General features: G+C 44.7%; 1 protein-coding gene across 1 annotated transcript in view; it reads right to left on the bottom strand.

Annotated features, from left to right (window-relative positions):
* The window catches only part of AIFM2 (apoptosis inducing factor mitochondria associated 2), a 71,184-nt gene extending 55,960 nt beyond the window's left edge, over positions 1–15,224 (bottom strand). The window contains exon 1 of the mRNA XM_030203424.1: positions 15,165–15,224. The gene's annotated coding sequence lies outside the window, so the exon portion shown is untranslated. The remainder of the gene's footprint in view (positions 1–15,164) is intronic.
* Positions 15,225–17,957: the final 2,733 nt, after the last annotated feature.

The raw sequence follows: 17,957 nt of genomic DNA, 5'->3' as shown, positions 1-17,957 counted from the left end.
TACCCCAAATATTTCATGCGCCGCTGACCGAAATGACATTTCTGGGGGTTTAAGGTTAAACCTGCCTGTCGGAACGTCTCCAGTACCCCCCTGAGTCGTACTACATGGGTGGCCCAGTCCTCACTATGGATGACCACATTGTCCAAGTAGGCTGCTGCATACTCCTGATGCGGACGTAATATCCTATCCAACAACCGTTGGCAGGATGCCGCCGCGGAGTGCAACCTGAACGGCATTCTTTTAAACTGATAAAGTCCCACCAGGGTAGCAAAAGCAGTTTTCGGCCGTGCTCCCTCCGTCAGGGGTATCTGCCAATAGCCCTTGGTCAAGTCCAGGGTAGACAGGTACCTGGCGGTTCCCAGCCGATCTAGTAATTCCTCAATGCGGGGCATGGGGTAGGCATCCGGGGTGGACAGGGCATTGACTTGGCGGAAGTCAATGCAGACCCGCCAGGTACCATCAGCTTTTGGTACAAGCACCTCTGGGCTTGACCAGGGACTGAAGGACTCCTCTATTACTCCAAAGGATACCATCTCCTTAACCTGCCGGACCACCTCCTGCCGCTTGGGGGGGGGGAGAGACGATAGGGCCGCTGCCTCACTACCTTCCCTGGTTCAGACATAATATCATGGGTTATGAGAGTAGTCTCCCCGGGACGAGCGGTCAACACATCCCAAAACTCCTCTAAAAGTTCCTGCAGATCCTTCTGCTGGGGTTCACTAAGGCCTGGATCTATCTGGGGTTCACACTTCTGTGAGAACTCCGTAATCTGGGGCCCCAGGTCTTCCTCCCCTTCCTGTATCCCCTGACTCCATAACCCCTTTCTCTCTCGCCAGGGCTTCAGAACATTCACATGATACGTTTGTATCCGGCCTTGCTCATGCCTCACTGCATACATTGGAGCCGACTCTGTGGGTGCTGTGGATGCTTGAGCACCCCCAATATTGAGAAAATTCCTTGTATGTATCCAGGGAGGGGTTATTTCCATTGGGCTTAGCACCCCCAATAATTTTGAAAAGTTGGCTCCTATGACTGCATAGGTGGTGGGACCCAACTGTTTCTCTATTGTAACTGGCCCTTTCCACTGGCTCGTGAATTTATGTGGGGAGTCAGATATCAATACCAGCACTTTTTCCCCCACCTGAAATGTCCGATTGGCACTCCTCCTATCATAATAGGTCTTTTGGGTGACCTGGCTTCTGTCTAGCTCCTGCTGCGCCCCCTCCTGCACCCTCCTCAAGCGCTCCTTTAGATCAACCAAATACCTACTAACTTCCTTATCCTGCTCCTCAGGTGGCACCCACTGCTCTTTTAAAATATCCAGCACTCCCCTGGATACTCTCCCATACATCATCTCAAACGGAGAGACCTTTAGGGAGGCTTGCACACTTTCCCGACACACATACAACACAAAGGGAAGTAACAAATCCCACTGCTCATGATGGATACCGAGTCCCTTTCTTAACAGCATCTTCAAGGTCTTATTGAAGCGCTCCACCAACCCATTGGTCTGGGGGTGGTAGGCCGCGGTACGGAGGTGCTGGATCCCAAATGCCTCCCATACCTGTTTCAGCGTATGGGACAGAAAATTGGTACCTCGGTCTGTTAATACCTCCCTGGGGAATCCCACCTCACAGAAAATCCGTATGAGATGGGAGGCTATGACTTTGGCTGAGGTGTTGCGGAGAGGTCCAACAAGGGTTGTTGCTGATCCTGGGGCCACGCAGCAGCCACGGCCACTCGTTCAAAGGTTCCCAGGTAGTCCTCGATATCGTCCCCAGGAGCCAACTTGCCCCAGGGTAGCCAGTTCACATGACCAGGTTCCCCATAGGTTCGCACCCCCGTTGCTCCGGACTCCTCTCCACTCGGGCCTGCTCTCTTGGACACACTCCCAGACCGCACCATCTCTTGTACTAGGTCCAACAAGGGTTGTTGCTGGGCTCTCGATGCTGCCAGAGAGTCCTCCATGAATTTCTGTGCTAGTTCTTGCTGCTTCTGGAACTGATGTGCCATGAACGCCATCAGTTCCTTTGGATCCATGATCTCCGACGCCCGCTGGTTCCTGGAAAACACAGAATACAAGACCCAAGTGCCGCTCTTCACACAATATGCCCAATTGAGAGCAAATGATTACTCCCGCCTGTTTCACAATCCTTGCCCCAATTCTGAGTCTGCTTACCAGAATCAGGTTAAATATAAGCCTTCCTTGGCGGGTCTTCAATTGATCCCACCACTGCTACCACTTTGTAACTGGGTCCCCCTTCCAGGACCCAGCCAGGCTTGACCCTGCTTAGCTTCCTTTTTCACCCGACTGTTGCCTCGCTCCACACCACCTTGGCCTGTTCTGAGACCTCAGCGCCAGACCCCCTGAGAGCTTGCAGGACTTCCTCCTCTGTCCTTCCACAGAGGCTCAATCAAGGCAAAACGTTTATTAAAAAAAAAAACTTTATTTTCTTGCTTCCATTCCGCATAGACACAAAAGGAAAACACCTTACTCCCAGGTTGTTAAGGTTTGCTGCCAAAGTCTCATTCAGGGTTTAAACAGTCCATATAACTTCACTTTAACCCAAATTACTTCTTTTAGGGAACAGTACATTATCAGAAAGAAAACACAATAGCTTGGTAGCTTTTCAGTATGAAACAGTTTACACAGTCTTTCTTACAGCACAGCTACACAGCTTTGGTCCCACCTGGTTCAGACTGGGGTTTCAATTGTGCCCAGCCCTCTTTCTCTCCCAGGGGCTGCACCTGTATCCTCTTTAGTAGAGATCTCCCCCAGTGCCTCAGTCTCTCTCCTCTGGTCTTCCACCAGTCTCTCCAAGGCACAGCTAGCCACCCTCTTACAGCAGCTTTTCGGGTTTGAGCTAGCGCTCCAATCTCCATCTGTTCCTCCCCTAGTCCTTCAGTAACCTCCATTTTATCCTCCTCTTCAACTTAACCCGGCCAACCTCTCTGCCTCCGGTAGCGCAGCTTTCTGAATGTGGGTGTTGTGCACCTGAAGTCTGCCCCGTTGGGGTTCCCCGGCTGCCTGCACCCCCCTTCTGCATGCGTTCCCAGATCCCCTTTCACCTACCCTCTCACAGTAACCAGGCAATGATTACCACTGGGTTAGCGCCACACTATAAAAAAAATTTTAATAGCGTGCACTGGAGCCGGAACTACCTCCGGCGGCTCTGTTGGGCCAGCGGTAGTTCTGCTTTTGCGTGTGGTAAGCCTGCATTGTGTTTACTGTTGCTTTGTTAAAGACCACCTAAGTTTTAGTTTATTTTTCTAATGTGTGTATGGATACCTGTTCTGGTGTGTGCATGTCTATATATATGGCTATGATTTCTGAACATGTGGCATCATTAATGGACAGACTTTTAAATGCCCAGTTGGGTACATATGGAGGGAGATAATTGAACGGGGCCGCCCCTCTCCGAGGACGGGGGCGCGAAGTGGTGGGACAGACCATATTATCAAAAAAGGTGGGGGGCCATCTTTTCTTTCGATAATACGGTTGGTGCCGGCCAAATGCCTAGGATTTGGGCACATTTGAGATGGTCGGCATTGGTTTTCAGCGATAATGGAAACCGAAGCCGGCCATCTCAAAAACGACCAAATCCAAGCCCTTTGGTCGTGGGAGGGGCCAGGATTCGTAGTGCACTGGTCCCCATGACATGCCAGGACACCAACTGGGCACCTAGGGGGCACTTTTAAAAATTAAAAAAATAAAACATTAAAATACCTCCCAGGTGCATAGCTCCCTTACCTTGGGTGCTGAGCCCCCCAAATCCCCCCCCCCAAAACCCACTTCCCACAACTCTACACCATTACCATAGCACTTATGGGTGAAGGGGGGCACCTAGATGTGGGTACAGTTGGTTTTGGGGGTGGGGGTTGGAGGGCTCCCATTTACCAGCACAAGTGGAAGAGGTGGGGGGGGGTGGGCCTGGGTCCACCTGCCTGAAGTGCACTGCACCCACTAAAAACTGCTCCAGGGACCTGCATACTGCTGTCATGGAGCTGGGTATGACATTTCAGGCTGGCATAGAGGCTGGCAAAAAAATGTTTTTAAAGTTTTTTTTTTTTTGTGGGAGGGGGTTAGTGACCACAGGAGGAGTCAGGGGACGTCATCCCTGATTCCCTCCGGTGGTCATCTGGGCAGTTTGGGTACTTTTTTGGGACTTGTAGCTTAAAAAAAAGGGTCCAAAAAAAGCGGATCAAATTCTCGCTAGGGCCGCCCTTCTTTTTTCCATATCGGCCGAGGGCGCCCATCTCTTAAGCACGCCCCAGCACACCCCTGTCCCGCCTTCGCTACCCTTCCAACACACCCCCAGGAACTTTGTTGGTCCCCGCGATGGACTGCAGTTGGGGGCGCCCAAAATCGGCTTTCCATTATACCGATTTGGGCACCCGCGAGAGAAGGGCGGCCATCTCCCGATTTGGGTCGGACGATGGACGTCTTTCTCTTTCAAAAATAAGCCTGATGGTAATCTCAACTTTGTTAAATGTTTCAGACGTATCCTCTACTTGCTCCCACAATGTTACTGAATTTTATTATTCTGTTTCACTGCATTTCTAAATGTAAGCCACATTGAACCTGAGTTTGCTTGGGATAATGTGGGACATAAATGTCAATTTTAAAAAATCCTTTATCCTCCAACTTTTAAGGCACAGCCTATCCAGCTGGATGGTGATGGCAAAAGGAATGCAAGTTTGGTCCAGTGAAGACTAATTTAAAATAACCTATTCCTTAGCTGGGCTCTAGTGTTACCATACTGAAAATGCGACCTCTATCATATCTCCTCTCAGCCGTCTCTTCTCCAAGCTGAAGAGTTCTAGCCTTTTCTCATAGGGAAGTCGTCCCATCCCTTTTATCATTTTCCTCGCCCTTCTCTGTACCTTTTCTAATTCTATTATTACATTATGCCCCGGATTCTTTATAGGCCACCCAAATTTGGGCGTGGATGGCAGATGCACGTATAAACTAATTAGTCAATTAGGTGCTGATAATCAATTATTGATAATTGGCACACACCCCCGGCGCAATAACACCCCCCAGTGCATCAACCTCCCCCCCCCCCCCCCAGTACATTCTTGGCTGCTGGGAGCAGCCGCGCGGCTCTCGGCTCCACTGGCTCACTGCTCCTTCTGCCCCGGAACAGGAAGTAACCTGTTCCAGGGCAGAGGGAGCAGGGAACCAGCGGATCCGACATGCACTCATCTGCTCTCTACACCCCTCCAGCCCACCCAGGCCCACCCGTAGCTACGCCCCTGTCTCTATCTCTCTTCCTTTTCTGTTCAGTGTCCCTTCTCTCTCCACATCCTTCCAGTCTCTCCCCTTTCTCTCTGCATCCTTTCATCCATCTCCCCTCTTTCTCTCCCTATCCTTCCATCCAGCGTCTTTCTCTCCCCATCCTTCCATCCATCTTCCCTGTTTCTCTCCCCATCCTTCCATCCATCTACCCCCATCTCTCGATCCTTCCATCCAGTGTCTCTCTCTTTCTCTCTCTATCCCCTTCTTTCCATCCAGTGTCTCTCTCTCTAACCTTTTACATTCATCATTTCCCCCATCCTTCAATGTCTCTTCTGTTTCTCTCCCTACCCTTCCTTCCAGTGTCTTCCCTCTTTCTGATCTCAGCCAGGATTCCCCCTTTCTCCGCATTCTTATCACCAGCAGCTTCTCTCTTTCTCCACCCCTTTTCCATCTCCCCTCCTTCTCTCCCCACTCTCTTTTACCTCCTTCCTCCCGCTCCATCTCCCCTCCTTCTCTCCACACTCTATTTTACCTCCTGCTCCATCTCCCTTCCTGCTCTCCTCACTCTATTTTACCTCCTGCCTCCTGCTCCTTCTCCCCTCCTTCTCTCCACACTCTATTTTACCTCCTGCTCCATCTCCCTTCCTTCTCTCCTCACTCTATTTTGCCTCCTGCCTCCTGCTCCATCTCCCCTCCTTCTCTCCTCACTCTATTTTACCTCCTGCCTCCTGCTCCTCCTTCCACTAGATCTTTGTTTCTTGGCCACTGCTGCTTCTCCTGTTGAGCAGCAGCGGCTGTGCCCCCCAAAAAAAGAGCTAACAAAAAAAAATGTAAAAAAGCAAGTGCGGCACCGCAGGCAGCCTTCAGGCATTGGCTGTCAGCTCTGCAGCGCTCCTCTCTCTGTCCCCGGAGGAGCGCAGCATAGCAGGAAGTCGATCTCAACTTCCTGCTCCAGCGCTCCAGGGGCAGTGACGTGAGAGGAGAGAGGAGCGGCTGCAGAGCAGACTGCCAATGCCTGAAGGCTGCCTGCGGTGCCGCACTTGCTTTTTTACATTTTTTTTGTTTGTTAGCTCCTTTTTTTTGTTGCGGCTGCTGCTGCTCAACAAGAGAAGCAGCAGTGGCCGGAAATGGAGGGAGCTTAGCGCTGCTGCGTGTTTCAGTGGGAGACTTTCCTGCTTTGGCGGGAGTGCGGGATATGGCCCGCCAAAAATGCGGGAGATTTGGCAGGTCTGCAATTAGACCCAGACACGCATCAGTCCATCTAAGATTACCATATGACTCCAGAAAAAGGAGGGCAGATTGAGTCAGTCTGGCTTTTACTTCCATTGCTTTCAATAGAAGCAAAACCTGGACTGGATCAATGTGTCCTCCTTTTTCTGGAGTTAAATGGTAACCCTACGGCCATCTCAACAACAGACTATGAACTATTCCTCCAAGAACTTGTTCAAACCTTTTTTAAACCTAGATTCACTAACTGCTGTTTCCACATCCTGCGGCAAACTATTCTTTGAGTGAACTCCTATTTGTTTTAAATGTATTTCCATGCATTTTCATTGAGTGTCACCTGGTCTTTATACTTTTCGAATGAGTGAAAAATTGATTAATCTCCATCCACTCCACAACACTCAGGATTTTGTAGACCTCAATCATATTCCCCCTCAGCCATGTCTTTTCCAAGCTGAAGGGCCCTAACCTGTTTACCCTTTATGGGAGCAGTTCCATCCCCTCTAACATTTTGGTTGCTCTACTTTGAACCTTTCCTAATTCCACTTGGAACCCCTCACTAGTGTTACTCCCCTTGCTATGGGACTGATTTTCTAATCTACCTTTCTCTGTTTAGGCTATTACCTACCTTCTGTTTTGGGAGAACTCAGGAGTTCCTCTCTTACTTGAGAAGTTTGCTTCCAGTGGTTTCTCTAAACAGAAATATTTTGGGTGATATCAGGGAGGCAAGCCACAGTGACATTTCCATACATCATAATCATCCCCCCCCCCCCCCAACACACACACATTTTATAAGCTATAAAAGACTATCCGCCTTATTTTCAAAAGTGATGGGCACCCAGATTTCGACCCAAATCGGGAGATGGGTGCCTTTCTCCTGTGGGCACCCAAATCGGTATAATTGAAAGCTGATTTTGGGCGTCTTCAACTGCAATCTGTCGCGGAAACGGGCAAAGTTGACGGGGGCGTGTCAGAGGCATGGTGAAGGCGGGACTGGGGTGTGGTTATCGGCCGAGGAGAGATGGGCGCCCTCAGCCGATAATTGAAAAAAGAAAGGCGTTTTTACTGCGAATTTGGGTCATTTTTTGGACCCTTTTTTTTATGAACAAGTACCCTAAATGACCACATGACCACATGATCACCGGAGGGAATCGGGGATGATAACCCCTGACTCCCCCAGTGGTCACTAACCCCTTCCCACCATAAAATAACAAACTTTAAGAACTTTTTTTTCCAGCCTGTATGCCACCCTCAAATGCCATACCCAGCTCCATCACAGCAGTATGCAGGTCCCTGGAGCAGTTGTTAGTGGGTGCAGTGCACTTCAGGCAGGTGGACCCAAGCCCATCCCCCCCTACCTATTACACTTGTGCTGGTAAATGGGAGCCCTCCAAACCGCCCCCAAAACCCACTGTACCCACATGTAGGTGCCCCCCTTCAGCCATAAGGGCTATGGAATTGGTGTAGAGTTGTGGGCAGTGGGTTTTGTAGGGGATTTAAGGGGCTCAGCACCCAAGGGGTGGGAGCTATGGATTTGGGAGGTATTTAATTTTTTTTTCACTTTTTACAAGTGCCCCCTAGGGTGCCCGGTTGGTGTCCTGGCATGTGAGGTGGACCAGTGCACTACAAATCCTTGCCCCTCCCACGACCCAATGCCTTGGATTTGTTCGTTTTTGAGCTGGGCGCCTTCGGTTTCCATTATCGCTGGAAAACGAAACCGCCCAGCTCAAATCCGCAAAAATCCGATGCATTTGCCCGGCACAAACCGTATTATCGAAAAAAAAGATAGACGCCCATTTTTTTTCGAAAATATGGTCTGTCCCTGTACCCGTTCTTGGACATAGATGCTCATGGAGATGGGCGTTCGCGTTTGATTATGCCCCTCCACAAGTCCCAAGGGTCTTCTATATATATAAAGAATCCCCCTAGCTAATTTCATCTACCCAGGAACTCTACCATTGTAACTGATAGCATTATTTCACAGAATCTATATGGGAGTGAAATCTGGATTCCGCACAAGACTGGACATAATCCAGAGATGCCAAGTTACCCTGTTCCAGGAGAGAGATGACTTTTTGGCCAATCCTGGTTTTAAAATCACACCTGAAGGAAATCATAATCCTATTTCTGCTCTTATGAATTTTACAGTTAGTCAGTGAAGGAGTGTGGCGAGTGCTGTAACAAGTATTCAGTGATTCACACTGAAGGCCATAGCAGGCATACAGGAGGAGGTCTGCACAGAAGTGAAATGAGATGGTAATGTAGAAGTTATATAAATAACGAGGATGTGTGTTACATGAAACACCTGGCACACAGTATAGCCCTATCATAGTGGTACAAACTGATTTGGGGCAGAATTTGTTTTCCTCAAAAGTGTGTGAAGACATGAGAGATCAGACATTGACCTCTTCAAGCTACCTCTTGACTGACTTTTGCTAACTAGTCATCTGACCTATATCATTTTATGCACCTTCTTTCAAAATAGGTAGTGCTAAAGGGCATCACTCATTAATGAAAGACAATTAACAACATTAGCATGTGTTATGTTACTAATCAGTATTATGTGTATGCACTAACAAGCCATGTATGTATTATCCAGGGTTGTACTTATGGAAATCACAATATTGTAACGCTATATAAGGTACAGCACAATGCCTGGTAATTCAGTCAGGGAATCTGATTGCTGAGTCCCTGTCAGTGCTGATACAATGAACACTTTCATATAATGCTATGGGAACTGGTTATTTAATTCTCTACCAGTGTTGGCGGATGGGAATCTGGAGACTTTGAATTGGACTGTTTTAGATTACTCAGGGATACTGGTTACCGCTTGGCCCGAGGTAAGAAAATTTCTTCTTACTACAGTGTTGTGTATGGCTGGGTTTTCTCTGTGGTCCCTTCAATGCCTCTTGATCTTTCACTTTTCTTTCTTTTTGCTAATACAATGCCAATATCGCATTACAGAAACTTTGAAGGTGGTTTATTTAACTGAATAAATTTGGCCAAATATTTCCACTTGCACTTTTGTTACTTCCATCTCACAGCTTGGAATTTTTCTGTACTTATCTCATTGTTTCATGGTCAGGGTTAGTTTCAGGGATATCCTTCTTTCCAGTTTGAAGGATCCTCAAACATCCACTGGGTGACATCCCTCTTTCCAGGTTGAGGGGCTCCCAAGTCTGTCTTATCAAAGCCAGGGTCAGTTAAGTACATAAGCACTGCCATACTGGGAAAGACCAAGGGTCCATCAAGCCTAGCATCCTGTCTCCGACAGCGGCCAATCCAGGGACCAGGTGAGGCACTGGCTCAGGGCACTAGTGACAAAGTATGGCAAAATCCCAGTCCAGTCTACCTTCAAACTTCTAGACCAGGCTCATCCAACCTTTTTCTATTGGGGGCCACATTTTAAATTTTGTAATATGTGGAGGGGCCAAAACATGCACCGTTTTATTTTACCACATGTTTCGTCAAATAGTGGCAAATTACAGCAGTGCATTGTCCCCCTCTTGGCCTTCACCCAGTCTCTCTCTCTATCATGTACCTCCCCAGCCTTCACCCAGTCTCATGTTACCCCCACAGGTCTTCAACCAGTCTCTTTACCCTCACCTGGCATCAGCTGCAGAAGAAACAGCAGGATTCCTGCTTCCCCACCACGATACGGCTCTCTGCAAACTTGAGCCATGTAATACTGGGAGTTTGAGTTGGTCTTGCGGTTTCAGGTTTTGTGAGATTTGAAACTGCAAGACTAACCTGAACTTCCGACATCATATGGCTCAAGCTTACAGAGAACTGAGTCACAGTGGGGAAGCAGGAATCCCGCTGTAGGCATCATAAGAATTACCAAGCTTCCAAGGGCCAGAAAAAAGCACTTGGTGGGCCAGATTCTGGCCCATTAGCTGTAGGTTGGACAAGCCTGTTCTAGAAGAATAGAGGCTTGTAATAAAAAGGATTTTAGTGATTGCTTTTCAACTCTATCTGCCTTGACCAACAAGTGCACTCGGGGGTCTGTATTTGTGATTAGAAGTAATTCTGTCTAAAAATGATTGTTTAACTTTGTGTGAAAATAAGTTGGAATGTAGAAGATAAGGCACAGCTCTAATTAATTTGTTATGTGAAGGGAAAGGTGGAGCCTGTTTCCAGTTCAGACTGGCCACCTGGACTTGGAAACATGTGACCACATTCCCACAGTATGGCTTGTTTACCTATTCTCAAGCATTCTGTAATTTTCCTTAGCTCTGAACATGAGTTCTAAGCCTAATAAAAAAGGGGAATTTCTTTCAGTGAAATGGGGAGCTCGTCTGTGAGTAATGTACATACTGTGCAGAGAACCATGTTTCTTGGTCAAAGAAACTCCTGGCTTTCGCTATGAACTGGGCCCCCCAGCTGATGATAAGAGCCTGGATGATGTAAGAACCAGTGATGATTGTTTTATTGCTTTTCCTGGTCTAGGAACTCTTAGCATTGCTTAGATGTAGGGACCAGTGATGTAATGATTGTTTATAGTGTATAATTATGGTACAGCCAGAGACCCCCCCCACTGGAATGGTGGTGGGCCCAGTCATAGAGCTCAGGCCATTACAGACCTTGGCTGAGTCAGAAATCTGATGGCTGACATAACTGGGAGCTTACTGGAAAAGTATGGCCTAGTTTGTAGCCCGGATTGAGGCCTAAAAGTTAAGTTAATAGATATGGAAACAAAATGGAGGATTTCAGCACAAAATGGAAGCCCGTATCTGTTACAAAGTGGAATTTTCTCTAATGTAAGTTAGAAAAACAAGTTGAGCAATGAGTGAGTCATGCCAGGTGCATAGAAAATAGGGAACTAGCTGTCCAAGAGAGGAGGGAGACTTTCCTGTGAGCAGGGTCTTGCTTAAGAAGCGAGCTAAAGATAAAACCATGTTAGCAAGATAGAAGCTACTCATTAGCATGAGCCAATCAGTGACAACCATGACATTAGCATAGATCCAATCAGGTATATCTACTGTCATATTACCCATATCCTGAGGGCACCTATAAAAATCCGGGTATTTCCTGGTTTGAGTTAGAGAGAAAAGGGTTGGCACTCTCTCTCCAAGGGAAACCAATGTGTCCAGCAGAATTGACAAATTACCTAATTGCTTTCCCTTGTAAAACCTCTAATTGGTAAAAGAAATTATAAAACATTAGCAAATAATTAACACCTGTTTGCAGCTTATTATATTCCTATAATTAATTGATTGTACATGCCTGTTGTCAATCACTGATTTGACTTATACCTTAGCAAATAAACTCCTCATTCCAAATGATGATTTGTGGGCTTCACTTAATGATGAAAGGCTGTAAGTATAAATGCTTTTGCTATATCAGGCTATCTTTCGCGGCATTGTATAACTTGTAACCTAAATCCAGTTTGTCATAAGGCTGGTATCTATTCCTTGCCAGTGCTGAGAGGCGGACTAATGCGGGTCCCTTAGACCTAACGTCTCTCTCTGTGGCAATTCCTTTTAGAACCTCATAACTCCTGGATTACCCCAGTACTAGTGTTATTTAGAGATGGAGTCAGATTAAGGTCACTTCAGCCTTCTTGGGGGGGCTCGGGACCCCTAAATTCTCGACAATAGATAGGTTTTGTTTAATTATAGATAGAATTATTATAGGTATTGTTTCTTTTCAGTTATATAGCTAATCATAGTAAATATCTTAATCATTGTATATATCTTAATCATTATAGATTTTAGAACCTTTAGTAAATGTCTCATTTACCTAATACGAATCCAAAAGAATCCACAGTAATTACTGATTAGTCTGAGTTTGTGAAGCACGCTGTAAATCCATAGTAGTACAAGGCTGGACTAGGATTTTGGTGCCCTTTATCACCAGCATCCTGAGCCACTGTTTCACCTGGTCCAGTGGGGAGGGGGTGTGAGGGGACGACTTGAAAAGGAGGGAGAGATACTAGATCACAGGCAGGAGAAATACCACATTGTGCCATAGTCCCTTGAGCTGGCCCTGCCAAAAGCAGTGAGGGATTCATAGTCCCTGATTCTACCTATTGGAATCCATGCTGCAGGTCCCACAATATATCATGATAGGGTTGTCAGAATGCCAGAACTGGCCTACAGTCTCCCTGCTGGAACTGGGCAACTTGGCAACTCTGAGAATATCAGTATAAACCTTGAACTTCCATTTTGTAACATACTCCACAGTCCCCAGCAGTGGAATTAGGACTTTTCCCTATATACCTGATCAGACAAAATTATAATTGTGGTATAATCTCAGGAACAGCTACATAATTTTAAAATCTAAAAACACGTTTTTTCAGTCTGTCCTTTCTGAATACAAAGAACTATATTTCAATTTTACCCACACCCTTTTCTTAATCTCATTTCCCATCTAATCCTGTCTAATTATGCTCTCACCTTTCCACCCTTAATTATTTGTTTGTCCTTGAGATAATCTAAATCCCTGGTTATTTACTGCACATGTATTAATTTGCTGCTTGAACTTATTGTAATTTCTGTTATATTCTGTAGATTATTGTGTTTTATTCACTTTATTGTTTGTTTGTAAGCCCCATTGAACTTCAGTTTATTTCGGGCTAATTTGGGGTATAAATGTCATGAATAAATAAATAAATAGTCTCCTTCCACTACCAGACACTTTCTGAAATAACCCAAAACACTAGAAAAAGAGACTCAGAACCTATATGGCAAACGAATCAAGCCACAACAGCCCTAATTCCCAGGACTCAAACTGCAACAACACACTATCTATGAAAAGAATGCACTCTAAATGTTACACCACCCTTAATTAGCAAACACACCTGCTACTGGGAAGCTAGAATAAGCTGCTTTTCTAATTGATCCCTAGATAAAAATAAACTACACATTAGCATTACAGGTCACACATGCAAAACAGAGCTACACCTTCATCTAAAATAGGTAAAGAATCACACATTAGACATGGAAAAGTGTAGACACAAACTAAGAGATCCTTTTACTAAGGTGTGCTAACAGATTTAGCGTGTGCTAAATGATAAGACCGCCCACAAGAATATAGGTGTCTTATCATTTAGCATGTGCTAAATCCATTAGTGCATCTTAGTAAAAGAACCCCTCAGATGGAAACATCAAGAACACTAAACAGTGCAATGCTAGAAAAATACAACAAAAAGGATGCACATTTTCCAAACTTGACATATATTTCAGTCCCAAAAAATTTCTGTAATATTTTTTCCTCTTCTACCATTGTTCTCTGGGCATTTTATTTTTTCCAAATCAGATTGATTCCAGTCATTTTGTCTACTTTCCTTGTGTTGATCTGTTCCTCAATTCTCTCCCATGGTCTCCTTTACTATAAAACTGACATTTTCCATTCACTAAATTAAAGATAACATTCCTTTTTTTCTAGTATTGTTGTCTGATCATTTACTTTTTTTTCTGATCATGTTTGTCCCGGTCTCCCAGTTTCTGCTTTTTTCTGTCTTAACTTTCTTCCCAGGGTCTCCATCCATCTGCCACTTCTCTCCCTTCCTGTTTTTTTTGTTTGTTTTTTTACTTTGTCTCTTATATCCATCTTTTCCTTTCAGCTTTCCTCCATTCATTTTTCTGCCTCTCTATCTGCTTAGACTTCTTTCATTCTTACTATCAGGGCTTCAATCTTCCTTTTTTTTTTTTTTTTACTGCATCCACCAACATCTTTCCATCTCCCTCATCCCAGCTCTCCCATTCCTTATCCTATTATTCTCCAGTTTTTTTGCTAACTCTCCCCTCTCTTTCCCCTTTCCAGTACTTTCCCTCTTTATCCCCCTCTGTACAATACCCCCTCAGGTCCCTTCTTTGATTAAGTGGTTGAATAAGCTGTGGTATATTTGTGAAATGGAAAGATTGAAGGCTATTCGTTGTAAAACTTTCTCTAAATGGGAGGTGATTTGGGAGCCTTTTGTTTCACATTGTTCCTTTTAAGCATATTCTTTTAAGGTAGTGTGGGGGGGGGGTTAATTAATTTTTTTCTTTTTTTTTCTCTTTCCTCCCTTCCCTTTAGTATGTTCATCAGTTTTGTGGTTTCCTTTTAAGAATATTGTTCTAAAAAATATAAGTTATAATTTAGTGTACAATTTACTGATATTTAGAGGTTTATCATATTTTAAGCTGTTTCTTCTTGTCTGTTTATTGAAGTTGTATTTGTTGCTTTGTATTATCTCTATTTATTTAATAAAGGCTTCTTTAAATTTGAGAAATGTACTGCTTTGTTTGTCACCCTCCTGTCCCCATACATATCTCCCTGTCTCTCACCTATCCACCCCCATCCTGTTAGACTGTCACTGAAATGCTTTGATGTTTCACTTATATATACTGTCATCTACCAACATTTGCTTATTTCTGATCTGAAGAAGAAGGGCAACCTTCGAAAGCTAATCAAGAAATGTATTAAGTTATGTCCAATAAAAAAGGTATCATCTTATTTTTTTTCCATGTTTTATTTTGTTTTATTTCTATTGATTACTTTTTAACAAAAAAATCAAAGTGATTTACAAAGTTATTAAAAACATATTGAAAAAGAAAAGAACACTAAAAAATATATAGAAAAGAAAACAATTACACCAAAAAAGATAAAATATAGCTGCATAACTACCTCAATCTCTTCGCGTACAACTGATCTGCTAGTCCAGAAACACTCTAAATAATTTTAAAAAAGATAAGTCTTTTAGGATGTCTCTTACTTGGGTTATCTTGGTTTCGCTTTCTTTTCTGCACTCCACCTCTTGGGCATATAAACTTTTCAGCTGCAAAATAAAAAGGCGAAAGAAGAATCAATCTCCACAAAAATGTAAAAAAAAGTCAAACAGTAAAGATAACCAACTATCAATTAGAACACAAACCGACAGTGTGCAACTCAAAATAAAAAATATATATACTATAAACAATGCTAGTTCAATGACAGGTGTAAATGCTCACACTTAAATGTGGCAGTTATATGCACAACTGATGGTATTTTACAAAATTAGCGCATAAGTGCTTGGCATACCCCTTCTCCGCCCATGCCCCTCTCAAGTTCACACCCCTCTCACAGTTATGCGCTACATTATTTAGGCACCGGCATTACAGAATAGCATCTAACTACAGTTACTACAATTGAGTACCGATCAGTTCCCATTATGGCCCATTACTGGTTGTTCGCACCTCCTAAATTTATGCTCCTATATTATGAGCGTAATCTATTTTTGAGCATAGATTATGCTTATAATTTAGGAGCATAAATTTAGGAGCACAACTTTTATAGAATAAGGTACTTAGGGTCATGTTTACAAAGGTGCACTAGCATTCGTTAGCATGCACTGTGTAGGCACCCATGGAGGGGCATTGTCGAAAGAAACGTCCAAGTTGCGATTTGGACTTCCTTGCAAAACGTCCAAATCCAGGGGCTGGGAAAACCGTATTTCCAAAAAAAGATGGATGTCCATCTTTCGTTTCGAAAATACCATCAAAGACGTCTAAATCCTTAAATTTGGACGTTCCTAGATTTGGACATCCCTAGACATGGACGTTTCTGACTTTTGGCAATTTTCAAAACCAAAGACGTCCATGTCAATAACGTCCAAATGCAAGCCATTTGGAGGTGGGAGGAGCCAGCATTTGTAGTGCACTGGTCCCCCTGACATGCCAGGATACCAACCGGGCACCCTAGGGAGCACTGCAGTGGACTTCAGAAAATGCTCCCAGGAACATAGCTCCCTTACCTTGTGTGCTGAGCCCCCCAAAACCCATTACCCCCAACTGTACACCACTAACATAGCTCTTACAGGTGAAGGGGGCACCTATATATGGGTACAGTGGGTTTGTGGTGGGTTTTGGAGAGCTTGCTGTTTCCTCCACAAACGTAACAGGTAGGGGGGGGGGGGTATGGGCCTGGATCCGCCTGTCTGAAGTGCACAGTACCCACTAAGACTGCTCCTGGGACCTTCACGCGCTGTCATGGACCTGAGTATGAGATCTGAGGTTGGCATAGAGGCTGGCACGACATATTTTTAAAGATGTTTTTTGAGGGTAGGAGGGGGTTAGTGACCACTGAGGGAGCCGCCTTCAAATCCGGGCTAAAGGCCTACCTGTTTGATGCTGCTTTTAACTCCTAACTTGTCACCTGCTCATAACCTTTATCTTTTATTTATTTATTTGTAGCATTTATACCCCGCTCTTTCCTGCTCGATAGCAGAGTATGGTACAAAGTATCACAGATACAATACAAAGTATGTTACAAAGTATCACCAAGACAGTACAAAGTATATTACAATGTATCACAAAGGTAATACAAAGTATGTTGCAATGTATCACAGCGATAACATAGTTATATAGAGTGGGACAATAGTAAAAGATGTGGGGAAAGGATTGGAGTGTGGGTAGTATTGGTGGTGTGGTCTAGGTTCGAGGATTAAATTGTGTCATTTGGGTAGGCTTGTTTGAAGAGGTAAGTCTTCAGCAGCTTTCGGAAGGGTAGGTGTTCATTGGTTTTTCGGATATGTCTAGGTAAGGCGTTCCAGAGTTGGCTGCCTATAACAGAGAAGTTGGATGAGTAGTAGTTTTGTATTTGAGGCCTTTGCAGTTGGGAAGATGAAGATTGAGATTTGTTCGAGAAGATTTGGACCAGTTCCTGGCTGGAAGATCGATCAAATTGGACATGTGGCTTGGAGATTCACCATTGAGGATCTTGTGGATCATTGTGTGGGTTTTGAAGTTTATTCTTTCCTTGATAGGGAGCCAGTGAAGTTTTTCACGAAGTGGTGTTGCACTTTCGAATCGTGATTTGCCAAAATTGAGTCTGGCTGCTGTGTTTTGGGCGGTTTGGAGTTTTTTCATGATTTGGGCTTTGCAACCTATGAAGATGCTGTTGCAGTAATCGGCATGGGTAAGTACTGTGGATTGTACTAGATTGCGGAAAGTTTTCTATGGGAGGAATGGTTTAACTCTTTTCAGAATCCACATCATGTTGAACATCTTCGTCGTGGCTTTTGCATGAGTTTCTAAAGTTAGGTGTTTGTCTAATGTTACTCCAAGGATTTTTAGATTGTCAGATATTGGGATTGTAATGTCGGGGGTGTTCAGGGTGGTTGGGAGCAGAGTAGAATGTCGTGATGAAAAGATTAGGCACTGAGTAGTCCCTTTCCCTATGTGTCCTATCTGTCTGTCCTATCCTTATCCCTTATTGGTCCTGTCTGTCTGTCCTGATTTAGATTGTAAGCTCTTTTGAGCAGGGACTGTATTTTCTTCATGTTAAATTGTGAAGCGCTGTGTATGACTGGTAGCGCTATAGAAATGATTTGTAGTAGTAGTAGTAGGTCATCCCCGATTCTCTCCGGTGGTCATCTGGTCATTTTGGGCACCTTTTTGTGCCTTATTCGTAATACAAACACATCCAGGCGAAAACATCCAAGTGTTCATCAGGGACGTCCTTGCTTTTTTCGATTATGGGTGAAAGACATCCAAGTGTTAGGCACGCCCAAGTCCCGCCTTTGCTACAC

The sequence above is a fragment of the Microcaecilia unicolor genome, chromosome 5 (genome assembly GCF_901765095.1).
Source record: "Microcaecilia unicolor chromosome 5, aMicUni1.1, whole genome shotgun sequence".
NCBI lineage: Eukaryota > Metazoa > Chordata > Amphibia > Gymnophiona > Siphonopidae > Microcaecilia > Microcaecilia unicolor.
The sequence above is the reverse complement of the archived record's forward strand: the minus strand, read 5'-3'. Positions and strand labels throughout refer to the sequence as shown.